Below are 21,988 nucleotides of genomic sequence, written 5' to 3' on the forward strand. Positions count from 1 at the left end.
CTGATGGCGAATTTAAGGCAACAATCATAAGGATACTCACTGGGCTTAAGAAAAGAATAGAAGACATCAGGGAATGAGGAATTCTTAATTGCAGGAAACAAACTGAGGGTTGCTGGAGTGGGGGGTGGGGTGGGAGGGATGGGGTGACTGGGTGATAGACACTGGGGAGGGTATGTGCTCTGGTAAGCGCTGTGAATTGTGCAAGACTGTTGAATCTCAGATCTGTACCTCTGAAACAAATAATGCAATATATGTTAAGAAAAAAAAAAAAGAAGAAGAAGGTAGTGGGAGGGGAAGAATGAAGTGGGGGAAATCGGAGGGGGAGACGAACCATGAGAGACGATGGACTCTGAAAAACAAACAGGGTTCTAGAGGGGAGGGGGGTGGGAGGATGGGTTAGCCTGGTGGTGGGTATTGAGGAGGGCACATTCTGCATGGAGCACTGGGTGTTATGCACAAACAATGAATCATGGAACACTTCATCTAAAACTAATGATGTAATGTATGGGGATTAACATAAGAATAAAAAAATTAAAAAAAAAAGACATCAGGGAGACCCTTACCATGGAGAAAAAAGAGTTAAAAAATAATTGATCAGAACTAAAGAATGCAATAAATGAGATTGAAAACAGGGTTGATGCAAAGAACAACAGGCTGGAAGAAACAGAGGGACAAATTAGTGACCTAGAAGACAAAATAATGAAGCTGAACAAAAGAGAGAAAAGATTATGGAACACAAGAATAGACTTAGGAACATAGTGACTCCATCAAATATAATAATGTTTGTATTATAGGAGTCCCAGAAGAAGAATAAGAAGAAGGTAGAAAAGGGGGCAGAAAATTTACTTAAGGAAATAAGAGCTGAACACTTCCCTAATGTGGGGAAGGAAACAGACATCCAGATCCAGGAGGCACAGAGAACTCCCATCAAAATCAACAAAAGTAGACCAACACCACAACATATTATAAGTAAATTTGCAAAATATAATGATAAGGAAAAAAAGTCTTAAAAGCAAGAAGCCAAAAATAGTCCTTAACTCACAAGGGAAAACCCATAAAGCTGGCTGGAGATTTCTCAACAGAAACTTGGCAAGCCAGAAGGGAGTGGCATGATATATTCAAAGTGCAGAATGGGGAAAATCTGCAGCCAAGCATACTGTGTCCAGCAAGGCTATCATTCAGAATAGAAGGAGAGATAAAGAGTTTCCTAGATAAACAAAAACTGAAGGAGTTCATGACCACTAAACCAGCTTTGCAAGAAATATTAAAGGGAACTGATTGAGTGCAAAGGAGAGACCCAAAGTGACAAAGACAAGAAAGGATCAGAGAAAATTTTCAGAAAGGATGATAAGTAATAAAACGGCAATAAATACATATCAATAATTACTTTGAATATAAGTGGACTAAACGTTCCAATCAAAAGACATAGGGTATCAGAATGGACAAAAAAAAAAAGAGAGAGACCCATTTATATACTGCCTACAAGAGACTCATTTTATACCAAAAGACACCTGCAGATGGAAGGTGAGGGAATGGAGAAACATGTCATGCAAATGGAGTCAAAAGAAAGATGGAGTAGCAATACTTATATCAGTCAAACTAGACTATAAAAAACAAAGACTGTAACAAGAGATAAAGAAGGGCACTACATCATAGTAAAGGGGACAATCCAACAAAAAGATCTAACAATTGTAAATATTTATGCACCCAACACGGGCACACCCAAATATATAAAACAATAACAAACATCAAGGAACTAATTAATACTAATACAATAGTAGAGGGCTTTAACACCCCACTTACATCAATGGACAGACATCTAACAGAAAATCAATATGGAAACAATGGCTTTGCATGACACACTGGACCATAAGGATTTACAGATATATTCAGAACATTCTATCCTAAGATAGCAGAATACACATTCTTTTCAAGTGCACAGGCAACATTGTCCAGAATAGATCACATATTAGGTCACAAAACAAGTGTCAACAAATACAAAAGACTGAAATCATAACATGCATCTTTTCTGACCACAATGCTATGAAATGAGAAGTCAACCACAAGAAAAATCTGGAAAGAACACAAATACATGGAAGTTAAACAACATACTACTAAACACTGAATAGAGCAACCAGGAAATCAAAGAAGAAATAAAAAACATATGGAGACAAATAAAAATGAAAAAATGACAGTCTTAGGACCTCCTAGAGCCACGTTTGTTCCTAAGAGGGAAATATATAGCAATACAGGCCTACCTCAGGAAGCAAGACAAATCTGAAATAAAAACCTAACTTACACCTAAAGAAGCTAGAAAAAGAACAACAAACAAAGCCTAAAGCCATCAGAAGGAAGGAAATAATATAGAGCAGAAGTCAATGATACTGAAACCAAAAAAAAAAAAAAAGAGAGAGAGAGAGAGAGAGACAGAGAGAATAGAACAATGAAACCAGGAGCTAGTTCTTTAAAAAATTAATAAAATTGATAAACCTCTAGCCAGACTTAACAAAAAGAAAAGAGAAATCACCCAAACAAATAAAATCACAAGTGAGAGGGAAATATAAGCAATTATAAGACAACATTATGAAAAAGTATATGCCAACAAATTAGACCACTCGGAAGAAATGGATAAATTTCTAGAAACATATAAACTATCAAAACTGAAACAAGAAGAACTAGAAAACTTGAACAGACCAATAACCAGCAAAGAAATTGAATAAGTAATCAAGAAACTCCCAACAAACAAAAGTCCACAGCCAGATGGCTTCACAGGGGAATTCTACCAAATATTTAAAGAAGAGTTAATACCTAGTCTTCTCAAATTATTCCAAAAAATAGAAAAGGAAGGAAAACTTCCAAATTCATTATATGAGTCCAGCATTACCCTGATACCAAAACCAGATAAAGACTCCACTAAAAAAGAGAACTATAGGTCAATATCCCTGATGCACATGAATACAAAAATTCTCAATAAAATACTAGCAAACCAAATCCAATAATACATTAAAAAACCATTCACCACAATCAAGTGGGATTTCTTTCTGGGTTACAAGGGTAGTTGAATATTTGCAAATCAATCAATGTGATATATCACATTCATAAAAGAAAGAATAAGGACCATATGATCATTTCAATAGATACAGAAAAAGCATTTGACAAAGCACATCCATTTGTGATAAAAACCCTCATCAAAGTAGGTTTAAAGGGAACATACTTCAACATAATAAAGGCCATATATGAAAAACCCACAGCTAATATCATCCTAAATGGGAAAAAACTGAGAGCTTTTCCTCCACCATCAGGAATAAGGCAGGATGTCCACTCTCACCACTATTATTCAACATAGTACTGGAAGTCCTAACCACAGCAATCAGACAACACAAGGAAATAAAAGGCATCCGAATTGGCAAGTAAGAAGTAAAACTTTCACTATTTGCAGATGATGCGATACTCTGTAGAGAAAACCTGAAAGACTCCACCAAAAACTGCTAGAACTGATAAAGGAATTCAGTAAGATTGCAGGATACAAAAGCCACATACAGAAATCTGTTGCATTTCTATACACCAATAATGAAACAGCAGAAAGAGAAATTAAGGAAACAATCTCATTTAGTTACACCAAAAGCAATAAGATACCTAGGAATAAAGCTAACCATAGAGATGAAAGATCTATACTCTGAAACCTATAAAACACTGATGAAAGAAACTGAAGATGACACAAAGAAATGGAAAGATATCCCATGCTCATGGATTGGAAGACCAAATATTGCTGAAGTATCTATATTTCCCAAAGCAATCTACACATTTAATGCAATCCCTATCAAAATACCAACAGCATTTTTTCACAGATCTAAAACAAACAATCCTAAAATTTGTATGGAACCAGAAAAGACCCCAAATAGTAAAAAAAAAAAAAAATCTTGAAAAAGAAAAGCAAAGCTGGAAACATCACAATTCTGGACTTCAAGTTATATTACAAAGCTGTAGTGATCAAAGCAGTATGGTATTGGCACAGAAACAGACACCTAGATCAATAGCACAGAATAGAAAACCCAGAAATGAACCCACAACAATAAAACTTTACAAAGCAGGAAACAATATCCAATGGGAAAAAGACAATCTCTTCAAATGATGATATTGGGTAAACTGGACAGCTACATGCAAAAGAATGAAACTGGACCACTTTCTTATACCATACACAAAAATAAATTCAAAATGGATTAAAGACCTGAATATGAGACATGAAAACATAAAAATCCAAGAGGGGAACACAAAACTTCTTTGACATCAGCCTTATCAATTTTTTTCTAGATATGTCTCTAGAGGCAAGGGAAACAAGAACAAAAATAAACTATTGTCAACATAAAAAGCTTCTGCACAACAGAGGAAACAATCAATAAAACTAAAAGGCAACCTATGGAATGGGAGAAGATATTTGCAAATGAAATATCTGAGAAAGGGTTATTATCCAAAATATACAAAGATCTTATAAAACTCAACACCCAAAAAACAAATAATCCAATTTAAAAAATAGGCAGAAAACATGATTGGACATTTTTCCAAAGAAGATATCCAGATGACCAACAGACACAGGATAAGATGCTCAACATCACTGATCATCAGAGAAATATAGTGAAAGGATAGAATGTAACTAAAAATTAAAATTAAAAGACAAAAAAAAAAGAAGGAATATAAACGGACAGGTGAAGAGAACAGAGCAATACACTATATCCTGAGTGTATTTTGGTCAGTTTGTTAGAAGATACTACATTTCAAAATTATAAAGAAAGAAAAACTTTTATATATACAAAAATAAAATTAAATATATTGGAAAGATAGAATGCAACCAGAAAGATGAATATTTAAAAAGACTTTAACAAAAAAGAAAAAGAAGAAGAAGAAGGAGAAGAAAGAAAGAAAAAGAAAACCCACAAGAGAATATAATCAGACAAGTGAGGAGACCAGAGCCATACACAAGATTCTGGGTGTATTTTGGTCTGTTAGAAGAAACTGCATCCCAAAACTGTAAAGAAAGAAAAACATATATATACAAAAATAAAATTAAATACAATGAAAGGATAGAATGTAACTATAAAAATAAAAATTAAAAAGATTTTTTTTAAAAGCTGATAAAATAAGAAATTGGTTGAAAAAAGGAAGGAGAAAATAATTAAAATTGAAAGACTAAAGAATCATGAGAAAAAAAAAAAAACCATGAATTCTAATACAATATTCCCCTAGCTCTGGAGTTTTGCAGTTCTCAATGATCAGTAAACTTGGTCTTGGCTGGATGTTCCGGCTGATCTTCTGGGGGAGGGGCCTGTTGCGTTGATTCTCAAATGTCTTTGCCCCAGGCGGAATTGCACTGCCCTTGCTAGGGGACCAGGGTAACTAATCTGCTCAGGATTGCTCAATGTGGCTTTTGTTGCCTTAAGGCTTTCTGCGCAGCTTTAGAGGATGCAAATGAAAATGGCAGCCTCCCAATCTCCATGCCCCAGAGCCAAAATCTTGGGACCCCACTCCTCAGTGCACCCTGGTCTCCATCTTCACTCTGTGGTAACCCAGCCTGTGACGGAGCATTTGTATCTCAGGCACTCAACCCCATTTCAAGTCTCCAAACCCTGAAGCCTCCTGCAGCACACTCCTGTGCCATTTCTCCCAGGGTAATAAGGGGGTTCTCGCTGGTTCTGCCATTTGTTGGGCCACTGCTTGAAGACCAGTCACCTGACTGTGCCACAGTTCATGGTTTATGGCAACCCAAGCTGAAAGCCCACTCTGGGTTCGCTGATTGCAGCCGGCTTCCAGGCTCCAATACCTGGGAACTCTGCAGCTCTCAGGCACCCCTGGTCTTCCTGTGAACCCAGGGATCCTGAGACCACACCGTCTCACCTAGGATTCTGCCCCTGCTTTGTCACCTGAGCACTTTTGAGGCAGGGACATCCCTTACAGGAGCAGCCTTCTAAAAGTTCTGATTTTGTGCTCTTCTGCAATATCACTTTCTGGTAGCTGGGTTATGGAGGCTCCCTCCCCCCGCAGTTTATCTTCTCCTCAGATTCACTTCTCCACGCCTCCTACCTTACAGAATGTGGTGGCTTTTCGATTTGTAGAGTTTCGGCTATTCTTTTCTTAGATCTCCGGTTGAGTTTGCAGGTATTCAGAATGATATGATAGCGATCTAGCTGAGTTCCTGGGACCAGATGAAACTGAGGTCTCCCCTTCCTTTGCCATCTTGGACTCACTTCCAAAATAGAAGGAGAGATAAAAAGCTTCCATGACAAACAGAAACTAAAGGAATTTGTGATCACCAAAGAAATATTAAAAGGGATTCTTTAAGCAAAGAGAGAGCCCAAAGTAACATAGACCAGAAAGGAACAGAGATAATATACAGAAACAGTGACTTTACAGGTAATACAATGGCACTAAATTCATATCTTTCAATAGTTACCTTGATTGTAAAATGGGCTAAATGCCCCAATCAAAAAACACATGGTATCTGACTGGATAAAAAAGCAAGACCCATCAATATGCTGTCTGCAAGAGACTCATTTTAGACCCAAAGACACCTCCAGATAGAAACTGAGGAGGTCAAAAACCATTTATCATGCTAATGGACATCAAAAGAAAGTTGGGATGGCAATCCTTATATCAGACAAATTAGATTTTAAATCAAAGACTGTAATAAGAGATGAGGAAAGACACTATATCATAACTAAAGATTCTATCCAACAAGATCTAACAATTGTAAATACTGATGCCCCTAACATGGGAGCAGCTAATTATATATAAGCTAATTAATAGCAAAATTAAAGAAACACATCAATGATAACACAATATTAGTAGGGGACTTTAACACCCCCCTCACTGCAATGGACAGATCTTCTAAGCAGAAGATCAACAAGGAAACAATGGCTTTGAATGACACACTAGACCAGATGAACTTCACAGATATATTCGGAACATTCTGTCCTAAAGCAACAGAATACACATTCTTCTTGAGTGCACATGGAACATTCTCCAGAATAGATCACATAGTGGGTCACAAATCAGATCTCAACTGGTACCAAAAGATTGGGATCATTCCCTGCACATTTTCAGACCACAATGCTTTGAAACTAGAACTCAATCACAAGAGGAAAGTTGGAAAGAACTCAAATACATGGAGGCTAAAGAGCATCGTACTAAAGAATGAATGGGTCAACTGGGAAATTAAAGAACTTTAAAAATTGACAGAATCAAATGAAAATGAAAACACAACTGTTCAAAACCTTTGGGATGCAGCAAAGGCAGTCCTAAGAGGAAAGTATATAGCAATACAAACTTTTCTTAAGGAACAAGAAAGTTTTCAAATACACATCCTAACCTTACACCTTAAGGAGCTGGAGAAAGAACAGTGTATGGTGCCTAAACCCAGCAGGAGAAGAGAAATAATAAAGATTAGAGCAGAAATCAATGAAATAGAAACCAAAAGAACAGAACAGATCAATGAAACAAGAGCTGGTTCTTTGAAAGAATTAAAAAGATTGATAAACCCCTGGTCAGACTTATCAAAAAGAAAAGAGAAAGGACCCAAATAAATACAATCATGAATGAAAGAGGAGAGATCACAACTAATACTTAAGAAATACAATTATAAGAACATATTATGAGCAACTAGATGCCAACATATTGGGCAATCTGGAAGAAATGGCTGCATTCCGAGAGATGTATAAACTACCAAAACTGAAACAGGAAGAAATAGAAAACCTGAATAACCTATAACCAGCAAGGAAATTGAAGCAGTCATCAAAAATCTCCCAACACACAAGAGTCCAGGGCCAGATGGCTTCCCAAGGGAATTCTACCCAACATTTAAAGAATTAATACCTATTCTTCTGAAGCTGTTCCAAAAAATAGAAATGGAAGGAAAACTTCCAAACTCTTTCTCTGAGTTCAGCATTACTTTGATCCCCAAACCAGATAAAGACCCCACCAAAAAGGAGAATTACAGACCAATATCCCTGATGAACATGGATGCAAAAAGTCTCACCAAGATACTAGCCAATAGGATCCAACAGTACATTAAAAGGATTATTCACCACGACCAAGTGGGATTTATTCCTGAGCTGCAAGGGTGGTTCAACATCCGCAAATCAATCAATGTGATCCAATGACATAAACAAAAGAAAGAACAAGAACCATATGATCCTCTCAATAGATGCAGAAAAAGCATTTGACAAAGTACAGTATCTTTCTTGATTAAAACTCTTCACAGTGTGGGGATAGAGGGAATACCCCCCCACACACACACACACAATGGAATACTACTCAGCCATCAAAAAAAAATGCCATTTGCAACAACATGGATGGAAGTAAAGGGTATTATGCTAAGTGAAATAAGTCAATCAGAGAAAGACAATTATTGTATGATCTCACTCATATGTAGAACTTAAGAAACAAAGCAGATGATCATAGGGTAAGAGAGGAAAAAAATAAAAGAAGACAAAATCTGTGAGGCAGACAAACCATAAGAGACTCTTAATCATAGGAGACAAACTGAGGGTTGCTGGAGGGGTTAGGGGTGGAGGGATTGGGTAACTGGGTGATAGACATTAAGGAGGGCACATGATGTAATGAGCACTGGGTGTTGTGTAAGATTGATGAATTACTGGGGCGCCTGGGTGGCTCAGATGGTTAAGCGTCTGCCTTCGGCTCGGGTCATGATCCCAGGGTCCTGGGATCGAGTCCCACATTGGGCTCCCGGCTCAGCGGAGAGCCTGCTTCTCCCTCTGACCCTCTCCCCTCCCATGCTGTTTCTCTCTTGCTCGCTCTCTAAAAAATAAATAAAATCTTTAAAAAAAAATTTGATGAATTACTGACATTTACCTCTGAAACCAATAATAGATTATATGTTAATTAATTGAATTTACATTTTAAAAAAAGAGTAGGAATGCCTAAGCCTCTTCCTAGTAGACTAAGGCATCTTAATCTTGGGTTTTATTACTTCTTCTATCTAGAGATCTTGAATACTTTTCTTTTTAGATAAGATACCCATACTTGTATGTCAGTTCTGTCTGCAGACTAGCAAGAATAAATGTTCATCAGAAAAAAAAAAAATGAAATCTTCCCATTTGCAAGGACATGGATGGAGCTAGACAGCGTTATGCTAAGCAAAATAAATCAGAGAAAGACAGATAGCATATGATTTCACTCATATGTGGAATTTCAGAAACAAAACGAGGGGCGCCTGGGTATCTGGTTAAGCTTCTGCCTTTGGCTCGGGTCATGATTCCGGGGTCCTGGGATAAAGCCCCACATTGGGCTCCTGGCTCAGCAGGGAACCTGCTTCTCCCTCTCCTTCTGCCACTCCCCCCACTTGCACTTTCTCACTCTCTCTCTCTGTCAAATAAATAAATAAAATATTTTTTAAAAAACTATACTCTTAAAAAAAAACAAATGAGCAAAGGGCAAAAAGAGAGAGAGAGGTAAACCAAGAAACAGACTCTTAACTACAGAGAACAAACTGATGGTTACCAGAGGGGAGAGAGTGGGTAGATGGATAAAATAGGAGATGGGGATTAAAGAGTGCACTTGTGTGATGAGCACTAGGTAATGTATGGAATTGTTAAATTACTATATTGTACACCTGAAACTAACATAACACTGTATGTTAACTAACTGGATCTAAAATAAATACTTAAAAAAAAAAAAAAACAGGAAGAACTGGGGAATCAGTTAAGTGAAAGCATGCAAATAATATTTTTGAATAATCGGTTATGATAGAAACATAACTTATTAAGATGACCTAAAGGTCTTTCATATGTCTTTGAGGAAATCAGTAAACCTTAATTTTTATAACCAAACAAAAATTATACCTTTTGACATGCAAATATTTGGAGAACGGGTTGCAAGCATATATACCCCTTCCTCTGTTTGCATATATAATCTATAGCTAACAAGGTTCAGAGCAGTTCTTCTTAACAATGTGAAAGACTCTTTCCTGGGCTATAATCCTCAGTAGGACAATGAGTAAAGCACTTATTAACCTACCTTGAGGTTGGCTTTCTTTCAGTTGACAGCATCTACAACTCAATAATAAAAAAACATACAATCTAATTTAAAAATGGGTAAAGGATATGAATAGGCATTTGTCCAAAGAAGATATACAAATGTCCAGTAAGCACTTGGAAAGATGCTCAACATCCTAAATCATCAGGTAAATGCAAATCAAAATCACAGTGAGATACAGCTTCACACCCCCTTGGATGGCTGTAATCAAAATCCAGGCAACAGCAAGCATTGACAAGGAAGAACTGGAATCTTCGTACATTGCTGAAGGGGATGTAAAATGATGCAATCACTTTGGAAAACTATGTTTCTTTTAAAAAGTTAAATATAACCTTAGCACATGGAATAAAAATTCTACCCTTGGCTATCTACCCAAGAACAATGAAAACTTACATTTGCACAAAGACTTGTATGTGAATGCTCAGAGCAGTGTATTCATGGTAGCCAGAAATTGGAAACCCAAATGTCTATCAGCTAGTGAACTGATAAAAAAACAATGTTGTATATCTATACATTAGAGTACTGTTGAGCAATAAAAAGGCATGAACTACCAACATACTACAACACAGGCAAACGTCAACAGCATAGTTTTCCAAAGGGTCTAGGCTGACACAGGTGGTAACCATATCTGTGAAACCACTTTCCCCAGCCCTCTCCCACTCCCCAGCCCTCTCCCATTCTTGTCAGTGCCCATCAGCACACCTTGGCATGGTCAGTGCCCCCCACCTCTGTCCAGATGCCTAGCTTCAGGTTCATGTGAGGACCATGAAGGTGGTCATCATGGAGCATATGGTTCCGCTTTGCTGACTTGGACCCGTTATTTGGAAACATCTTGTCTTAAATAGCATGCTATTTATCAAATTTCACTATCTTTCAGGAGAAGTTTGAAGAGGGGGAGAAAATCAGACATTTTCTTGATTTAATCTTACTTTCTCAAATTTGAGAAACTGTTTCATGACTTTACAATGGAAAAGAAGATTGCACCCCTTTTTGTTTTACTACATCCATAGGCACACACATTGTTGTGATAAATTAAATCTGGCAAGGATTAAAGGAAAATTCTCCCCCTAAGTGATCATGCAGCTTAAAACAACATCAGTAGGTCAACTAAGCCATCCCTCAGCCAAAGACAGACTGTGCTCAAACCACACCCAGACAAATGAAAGTTTATTCTATTTTTAAAGATTTCCAGGGGAGAGGATCATTGGAATTTTTGCCCCTAAAGGCATTTAGTCTGTCTGAGAAATTAATTTTACATAGGAACATGATAGAAACAAAGAGAACACGATTGTCTGGCTGCCAAATCCAAGGATTTTATTATTATTATTATCATCACCATTCTGAAATACAAAGGACAAAGTGGAAGATAAAATTCATGCACTGTGTCTGGTGTGTTTCCGATTAATGAAACAGACCCTTATATTTTATTAAGGTTAAGTAAGCGAGCCCGGCCAAGAAGCTGAGCTTTGCATTTTAATTTGGGGAATTTTGACAATAATAAGGCTGCTGAACATAAAGAAGTTAAAGCCAAGAACTGTTTTCTCTAGAATTCTACAGTGCATTTCTTCAGCTGTTACACTAAAGGAATTGTAGTTTAGCTAGTGAGAGAGAGTCTCATAAATTTAAAGTATTTATGGGGGCATTCTCAATGAGAGATTCTGAGATATAGAACATCCTCTAGCATAAATGGGAAAGTCAGCTCACAAACAGTTTAAAATGAGAAGGACCGGATAACAAAAAAAGTTATTTGAATATATATAAAACATATATAAGCTTCTGGGCATATTTTAATTTAGAAGAAATCAATGCTTTTCTAAAATAATTTTAATTACTCAAATTGCCCATTGTCATTACGAGCTAAGCCTCATTTTTTCTTTTTCTAATTAAGTGTGATCATTTGCTCAAATTGTTCTCTTCTCAGTGGGTAATAGGCACAAACCGACCTTGTGAAAAGGACTAACTTCGCAAAAATGACTATCTCCCCCCACCCCAGCTTGTGACTTAAAAAAAAAATTAAAAATGGAGGGGGGGCATGGAGAATGAGTCAGTGTACTGAATGCCCACTGGCAGTGAAAGAAAAAGCTTACTCCGGCATCCGTGATGTAAAGGCAAGAGTAGAGAGACGAGGGGGCAGGGGAAGGGGGGGAGCAGGTCTGCATGAGTGAGGAGCTAGCTTGCTGCCAGCTCCACCCAGATCCAGGGCCTGGGAGCCAGCAAAAAGCAGCTCTCTGCAGGAATCTCTCACTCTGTTCTCTTTGCCACCACACCCTCCCTTCCTCTCCCTTACCTTCGCCCACGTAGACAGGAGCTAACATATAAATAAAAGTATGAAAATTCCAAAGTCGAGTTTTGTCCAAGGTAAATATTTAACCCTTATCTCTCCCATATTTGCCATCTCACTCAAAAGGTATTAGCATATGTATTAGCCATTTTACTTCCTTGTAAGTCATCAACATTGGTATCCTTAAAGAAGAAAAGGAACATGCTGGGAATGGGAGACTTGAGCCAGTGTTCAGTGCACAGGTGGATGGGAAAAAGGGGGCCAGGAAATGGGGAAACCCAGGGATGTGGTCCTGAGGGGGCCTCAGGAGAGTCATCCCCCAGTGAGGATGGCTGGGACTGCAACCAAGAGACTCAAGCCCAAGAGCAAAGAGAAAGCAAGGCTGCCATTTGCTTACCTAGAATCCCAGGGACTGCGTCATCTGCCCAGTGCTCTGGATAGAAGTTGCCATGGAAAGACAGGCGTCTGGGCATTGGTGTCCAGGCTTGGCGCTCATGCCTTATGCATGCGCATAGAAACTACGAGCCCAGACCAGACTTAAGACACCACAAAGGAAGCTATACAGTTCTAAGAAAAGTCAAGATATAAACTGGCTTAGAAATCTTTGAATGCTTTAAAGCAGAGGAAAGCCAGAGAAAAATAGTGGTTTTCATGACTTCAATCATCAAGCATATTTTTTCTACAGCAAACCCATTGAACAGAGATGAAAATATTCTTTTCGCAGTTTGGTTAATTCACTGATGGTTTTTTTAAAAGTGTCATCACTGTAAGCTAAAGAAAATACGCAATGAGCTCTCACGACGCAAACACCACTATGGTTCCATCCTGGCAGGGGCAGGAGGGTAATTCTAGGGTACTGCGAACAGAAAAGCAAAGGGGAAGAAATATTCAAGCAAAGTAGGTCTTTGGAAATTATTTTCAACAAAAACCTCAGCAGAACTTGGCATTTCCCTTCAAAGAACCCAGTTATAAAAAAGAACAGAAACATAATTAAACCACCAAATGCTCTACACTTTTTTCCTATTGTAGTGATACCAGCCTTTCTTATTATCAAAGAAAATTGACATTGATTTCAAACCACAATTTAATGACACACCCACGCATAGCCCACTTCTACCCTCCCACCCAACCCCCCAGAAAAACTGCCATCTTTTTTAAAGGAGTTATTCCTTGCTTAGGCTTTGTTACATGCATCAACAGCTTAATTTTTGTTTGGAGTTTTTAAATGGCAGTTAGGAAACAAGAAAGGACTCACCTCTTTGAAAAGCAGTGCAATGTCTGGCCATGTGCTTATTCTGCTACCTGAGAAAATTATTTCAGATGGTCTGTTGTGGATTGCTCAGACTTGCGCAGCTCTCTCCCAAACAGGAAAAGCATGCCTTTCCTGGGGCAGTAGGTTGAGAGAGGAGGGCTCTGACGTAGAGGCAATGAGCACCTGTCCCCTGGGCTTCCAGTGCCTTCCTTCATCCCTAGCAGCCTAGACAGTTTAGAGTCACCCGTTTTCCCTCAAGGATGGGGACAAATTTGGGAATTTTAAAAGGAAAAAGTGGTCTATGGATATTTTAACCTCAGATAAAACCTGACATGGAGGGGAAGGGAGTAGGGAAAGATGGGGAAACATTTTTTACTAGTTTAAAACTTTGCACGATGCTTTGAAGGTTGTGCAATCTTAGTAATGGGGGCCACTTTCTACACAGTTCTAAATAAATTGTTAGTGTCAGAATGAATGAAATATGTGATATTTAGGTCAGAAAACCCTTGTTTTCAATCTCTCCTGTTGTCTTAGTTGATTTCTATGAAGCATGTTTTTCTGCAAAGTGAAAATTTGCCAAGAGAATGAGTAACAGAATTAGATGACCATGTTCTCAGACGACAATGTTCTCACGTAGAGCACCCACTGTGCGCAGCCCCGGCCAGCCTGCTACCCTCTCCCACCGCAGTTAGGCTCTGTGTTTCCCATGAGCATCACAAAGTCCTCCTCTTGCCCCACTGAGGTTGACATGGCCTTGGCTACAGTACAAAGGCAGAAAGGAGATGAAGGCATGGACAGAATCAGAAATTGGAAGAAGCAAACTTGAATTCCAGCAATCCAGCAGGACCAGCAGAGCAGTCCAGGGTACTCCCCATGACAGTACACGCCGCAGCCATCTGCCTCTGCCAGAGACCACCCCACAGTGGCCTCTTAACGACAGGCACGACAGGCATGTGCTGCTGGAGCTCAGCCACACCCGCGGCAGACACTCTCTTCCGCGGCGGTGGGTAGACCAACGAGAAAATAACTGTTGGCAAATAAGTTTATTTGAATCCTCTGAGAACAATAATAATATTAATACTTCCATTTGCGGGGATTCTAAACCATGTCAGCCATTGGGAAGGGCCCTTGAAAGACATGGTCTCCAATTAGAATGCTGTAAGATAAGTAATCCATTCCGTAGAACATGAAATGCTAAAAAGTTAAATGACTGCACTATATTCACACAGTTACCAAGTTGCAGAGGTTGTATTTGAACCTAATATTCTGACTCCCCCAAATTTTCACATCACTATGGATTTTATATTTTTGTTTTTTTTATTATTTTTTTAAGATTTTATTTATTTATTTCGGGTGCCTGGGTGGCTCAGTTGGTTAAGCGACTGCCTTCGGCTCAGGTCATGATCCTGGAGTCCCAGGATCAAGTCCCACATCAGGCTCCCTGCTCAGCAGGGAGTTTGCTTCTCCCTCTGACCCTCCCCCTTCTCATGTGCGCTCTCTCTCTCTCTCTCATTCTCTCTCTCAAATAAATAAATAAAATCTTTTTAAAATTTTTTAAAAATATTATTTATTTCACAGAGAGAGAGAGAGAACAAGAACACAAGCAGGGGGAGTGGGAGAGGGAGAAGCAGGCTCCCTGCCAAGCAGGGAGCCTGATGTGGGGCTCGATCCCAGGGTCCTGGGATCATGACCTGAGCCGAAGGCAGACACTTAACAACTGAGCCACCCAGGCGCCCCACTATGGATTTTTTAAATAATAATGCCGTCAGGAACTATTTATTGAGCACCCATTGTGAAGCTAGTCTTCTACTATGCACTTTATATATATGTCATATTTAGTAACAACATAATTTTTAGTATTAGATACTATTATTTCTATTTTTATTTTTATTTATTTATTTTTAAAGATTTTATTTATTTATTTGACAGAGAGAGATACAATGAGAGAGGGAACACAAACAGAGGGAGTGGGAGAGGGAGAAGCAGGCTTCCAGCTGAGCAGGGAGCCCAACGTGGGGCTCAGTCCCAGGACCATGGGATCATGACCTGGGCCGAAGGCAGGCGCTTAATGACTGAGCCACCCAGGGGTCAGAGCAAGGTGGTGGAGGAGTAGGAGACCTGGATTTCATCTGGTCCCAGGAATTCAGCTAGATAGGGATCAAACCATTCTGAACACCCACAAACTCAACAGGAGATCAAAGAAAAGAATAGCAGCAACTCTCTGAACAGAAAAGCGCCCATTTTCTGGAAGGTAGGACGTATGGAGAAGTGAATCCCAGGCGATATTGGGGAGGATAGACAGCGGGGGAGGGGGCCTCCATCAGCCGCTTCTGGCAAGTGATAGAGCCGCAGAGCACAAATCGGAACTTTTAGAAGTTGGCTCCGCTGAGGGACGTCGATCCAGTGGCTAAGCAGGGGGTGGAACCCTTGTGGGACAGTGTAGTCTCAGGACCCTCGGGGTCACAGAAAGACTGGAGGTGCCTGAGTGTGGCAGAGCTCCGAGGTATCAGAGCAGGGAAGCCGCCTGCAGAGACAGAGCAGAGGAGTGGGCTCTCAGCTCGGGGTTGTCATAAACCATGATCCATGGCACAGTCGGGCCCCTGCTCCTCCAGCAGGGACCCAACAAGCAGCAGATCCAGGGACACTCCCCTTCCTCCCCCAGGAGGAGCGGCGCAGGAGTACATTGCAGGGATCTGCTGGGTGTGGAGACTCCACATGGGGTCGGGTGCCAGAGATAGAAATGCTTGTTCACAGGCCGGGTGAGCATAGAGTGTGGCCAAAGACCAGGGAGACGGGAGTGATTGACTGCTTTTCTCTGAGGGCACACTGAGGAGTGGGGCCCCGAGTTCTTGGCTCCTCCTGGCGGAGATTGGGAGGCCCCCATTTTCACTCTCCTCCTCCAAAGCTGTACAGAAAGCTTGCAGGGAACACAAGCTCCTGAGAGCAAACCTGAGCACATTACTTAGCCTGCCCCGGCAAGGGCGGGGCAATTCCGCCTCCAGCAAAGACATTTGGGAACCATGGCAACAGGCCCCTCCCCCAGAAGATCAGCGAGAACAGCCAGCCAAGACCAAGTTTACTGATCAATGAGAACAGCAGAACTCCAGCACTAGGGAATACTGCACATAGAATTCATGGCTTTTCTACCATGATTGTTCAGTCTTTCAAAGTTAATTTTTTTTAATTGTCTTTTTTTTTTAATTTTTATTTTTCCCTTTTTCAACCAACATCTCATCAATCCCTTTTTAAAAAATCTTTTTTATTTTTCATTTTTAGAGTCATATTCTATCCCTTCATAGTAGTTACCATTATTTTTGATATATATACATAAGGTGTTCTCTCTTTAAAATTTTGAGATAGTTTCTTCTAACAGATCAAAATACACCCTAAATCTCTAGTGTATGGCTTTGTTCTAGTCTCCTGCCTGATCACATTCTCTCCCTTTTTTCTTTTTTTTTAAATCCTCTTCTTTCTTTTTTCAAACAACTTCTTATCTTATCAATTCCTTTTATAAAATTTTTTATAATTTTCATCTTTACAGTCATTTTCCATCCCTTTATCGTATCAACCCTTATTTTTGTACATATATAAGTTTTTCTTTCTTTAAAATTTTGGGAGTCACTTTCTTCTAACAGATCAAAATACACCCTAAATCTAGTGTGTGGCACTGATTTATAGCACCAGCCTGATCATATTTGATCATATTCTGTTTTTTTGTTTTATTCTGTTTTTGTTTGTTTTTATCTTTTTCTTTTTCCTTTTTTTTCTTTTTCTTTTTTCTTTCCTTTACTTTCTTTTCCCCTGGCTTCAGGGCTTTTCTGATTTGTTTAGAGTATATTTTCTGGGGACATTGTTACCCTGTTAGCATTTTGTTCTCTCATTCATCTATTCTCCTCTGGGCAAAATGACAAGATGGAAAAAATCACCTCAACAAAAAGACAAGAGGTAGTACCAAATGCCAGGGACCTACTCCATACGGACATTAGTACAATGTCGGACCTAGAGTTCAGAATCATGATTTTAAAGATACTAGCTGGGCTTGAAAAAAGCATGCAAGTTATTAAAGAAACCTTTCTGGAGAAATAAAAGAATTAAAATCTAACTAAGTTGAAATCAAAAAGGCTATTAATGACGTGCAATAAAAAATGGGGGTGCTAACTGCTAGGATAAATGAGGCAGAGGAGAGAATCAGTGATATAGAAGACCAAATGATGGAAAATAAAGAAGCTGAGAAAAAGAGAGATAAACAACTACTGGATCAAGAGGGCAGAATTCGAGACATAAGTGATATCATAAGACAAAACAACATTGGAATAATTGGGATCCCAGAAAAAGAAGAAAGAGAGGGGCAGACGGTATATTGGAGAAAATCATAGCAGAGAACTTCCCTAATTTGAGGAAGGAAACAGGCATCAAAATCCAGGAGGCACAGAGAACCCCCCCTCAAGATCAATAAAAATAGGTCAACACCCCAACATCTAATAGTAAAACTTATGAGTCTCAGAGACAAAGACAAAATCCTGAAAGCAGCTCAGGAGAAGAGATCTGTAACCTACAATAGTAGAAACATTAGATTGGCAACAGACCTATCCACAGAGACCTGGCAGGCCAGAAAGGACTGGCAGGATATATTCAGAGCACTAAACGAGAAAAATATGCAGCCAAGAATACTCTATCCAGCTAGGCTGTCATTGAAAATAGAAGGAGAGATAAAAAGCTTCCAGGACAAACAAAAACTAAAGGAATTTGCAGACACGAAACCAGCCCTACAAGAAATCTTGAAAGGGGTCCTCTAAGCAAAGAGAGAGCCTAAAAGCAACATAGACCAGAAAGGAACACAGACAATATACGGTAACAGTCACCTTACAGGCAATACAATGGCACGAAATTCATATCTTTCAATAGTTACCCTGAATGTAAATGGGCTAAATGCCCCAATCAAAAGACACAGGCTATCAGATTGGATAAAAAAACAAGACCCATTGATATGCTGTCTGCAAGAGACTCATTTTTGACCCAAAGACACACCTAGCTTGAAAGTGATGGGGTGGAAAACCATTTGCCATGCTAATGGACACCAAAAGAAAGCTGGGGTGGCAATCCTTATATCAGACAAATTAGATTTTAAACCAAAGACTGTAATAAGAGATGAGGAAGGACAGTGTATCCTACTTAAAGGGTCTTCCCAACAAGAAGATCTAACAATTGTAAGTATCTATGTCCCTAACATGGGAGCATCCAATTATATAAGACAATTAATAACAAAAGCAAAGAAACACATCAACAACAATACAATAATAGTGGGGGGCTTTAACACCCCCCTCACCGAAATGGACAGATCATCTAAGCAAAAGATCAACAAGGAAATAAAGACTTTAAATGGCACACTGGACCAAATGGACTTCACAGATATATTCAGAACATTCCGTCCTAAAGCAACAGAATACACATTCTTCTCGAGTGCCCATGGAACATTCTCCAGAATAGATCACATCCTAGGTCACAAATCAGGTCTCAACTGGTACCAAAAGATTGGGATCATTCCCTGCATTTTTTCAGACCACAGTGCTTTGAAACTAGAATTCAATCACAAGAGGAAAGTCAGAAAGTACTCAAATACATGGAGGCTAAAGAGCATCCTACTAAAGAATGAATGGGTCAACCAGGAAATTAAGGAAGAATTTTAAAAATTCATGGAAACTAATGAAAATGAAAACACAAATGTTCAAAATCTTTGGGATGCAGCAAAGGCAGGCCTAAGAGGAAAGTATATAGCAATACAAGCCTTTCTCAAGAAACAAGAGAGGTCTCAAATACACAACCTAACCCTACACTTAAAGAAGCTGGAGAAAGAACAGCAAATAAAGCCTAAACCCAGCAGGAGAAGAGAAATAATAAAGATCAGAGCAGAAATCAATGACACAGAAACCAGAAGAACAGAAGAACATATCAACGATACAAGGAGCTGGTTGTTTGAAAGAATGAACAAGATTGATAAACCCCTGGTCAGACTTATCAAAAAGAAAGGAGAAATGACCCAAATCAACAAAATCATGAATGAAAGAGGAGAGATCACAACCAGCACCAAAGAAATACAAACAATTATAAGAACATATTATGAGCAACTGTATGCCAGCAAATTAGATAATCTGGAAGAAATGGATGCATTCCTAGAGATGTATCAACTACCAAAACTGAACCAGGAAGAAATAGAAAACCTGAACAGACCTATAACCACTAAGGAAATTGAAGCAGTCATCAAAAATCTCCCAATAAACAAAAGCCCAGGGCCAGATGGCTTCCCAGGGGAATTCTACCAAACATTTCAAGAAGAATTAATACCTATCCTTCTGAAACTGTTCCACAAAATAGAAATGGAAGGAAAACTTCCAAACTCATTTTATGAGGCCACCATTACCTTGATCCCCAAACCAGACAAAGACCCCATCAAAAAAGAGAATTACAGACCAATATCCTTGATGAACATGGATGCAAAAATTCTCACCAAAATACTAGCCAATAGGATCCAACAGCACGTTAAAAGGATTATTCACCATGACCAAGTGGGATTTATCCCTGGGCTGCAAGGTTGGTTCAACATCCACAAATCAATCAATGTGATACAATACATTAATAAAAGAAAGAACAAGGGCGCCTGGGTGGCTCAGTTGGTTAAGCGACTGCTTTTGGCTCAGGTCATGATCCTGGAGTCCCTGGATCAAGTCCCGCATCGGGCTCCCTGCTCAGCAGGGAGCCTGCTTCTCCCTCTGACCCTCCCCCCTCTCATGTGCTCTCTCTCTCTCATTCTCTCTGTCTCAAATAAATAAATAAAATCTTTAAAAAAAAAAAAGAAAGAAAGAACAAGAACCATATGATCCTCTCAATAGATGCAGAAAAAGCATTTGACAAAGTACAGCATTCTTTCTTGATCAAAACTCTTCAGAGTATAAGCATAGAGGGTACATACCTCAATATCATAAAAGCCATCCATGAAAAATCTACAGTGAATATCATTTTCAATGGGGAAAAACTGAGAGCTTTCCCCCTAAGGTCAGGAACACGGCAGGGATGTCCACTATCACCACTGCTATTCAACATAGTATTAGAAGTCCTAGCCACAGCAATCAGACAACAAAAAGAAATCAAAGGCATCCAAATTGGCAAAGAAGAAGTCAAACTCTCATTCTTTGCAGATGATATGATACTTTATGTGGAAAACCCCAAAGACTCCACCCCAAAACTGCTAGAACTCATACAGGAATTCAGTAAAGTGGCAGGATATAAAATCAATGCACAAGGGGCACCTGGGTGGCTCAGTTGGTTAAGCGACTGCCTTTGGCTCAGGTCATGATCCTGGAGTCCCGGGATCGAGTCCCACATCCGGCTCCCTGCTCGGCAGGGAGCCTGCTTCTCCCTCTGACCCTCCTCCCTCTCATGTGCTCTCTGTCTCTCTCATTCTCTCTGTCTCAAATAAATAAATAAAATCTTTAAAAAGAAAAATAAATAAATAAATAAATAAATAAATAAATAAATAAATAAATAAAATAAAATCAATGCACAGAAATCAGTGGCATTCCTATACACCAACAACAAGACCGAAGAAAGAGAAATGAAGGAGTCGATCCCATTTACAATTGCACCCAAAACCATAAGATACCTAGGAATAAATCTAACCAAAGAGGCAAACAATCTGTACTCAGAAAACTATAAAATACTCATGAAAGAAGTTGAGAAAGACACAAAGAAATGGAAAAATGTTCCATGCTCATGGATTGGAAGAACAAATATTGTGAAGATGTCAATGCTACCTAGAATGATCTACACATTCAATGCAATCTCCATCAAAATACCATCCACTTTTTTCAAAGAAATGGAACAAATAATCCTAAAATTTGTATGGAACCAGAAAAGACCCCGCATAGCCAGAGGAATGTTGAAAAAGAAAAGCAAAGCTGGTGGCATCACAATTCCGGACTTCCAGCTCTATTACAAAGCTGTCATCATCAAGACAGTATGGTACTGGCACAAAACAGACACATAGATCAATGGAACATAATAGAGAACCCAGAAATGGACCCTCAACTCTATGGTCAACTCATCTTCGACAAAGCAGGAAAGAATGTCCAGCGGAAAAAAGACAGTGTCTTCAACAAATGGTGTTGGGAAATTGGACAGCCACATGCAGAAGAATGAAACTGGACCATTTCCTTACACCACACACAAAAATGGACTCCAAATGGTTGAAAGACCTCAATGTGAGACAGAAGTCCATCAAAATCCTAAAGGAGGACACAGGCAGCAACTTCTTCGACCTCACCCGCAGCAACTTCTTCCTAGAAACATCACCAAAGGCAAGGGAAGCAAGGGCAAAAATGAACTATTGGGACCTCATCAAGATAAAAAGCTTTTGC

The sequence above is a fragment of the Mirounga angustirostris genome, unplaced genomic scaffold (genome assembly GCF_029215605.1).
Source record: "Mirounga angustirostris isolate CCGP_5_RB_7025 unplaced genomic scaffold, mMirAng1.0.hap1 SCAF_2, whole genome shotgun sequence".
Classification (NCBI taxonomy): domain Eukaryota; kingdom Metazoa; phylum Chordata; class Mammalia; order Carnivora; family Phocidae; genus Mirounga; species Mirounga angustirostris.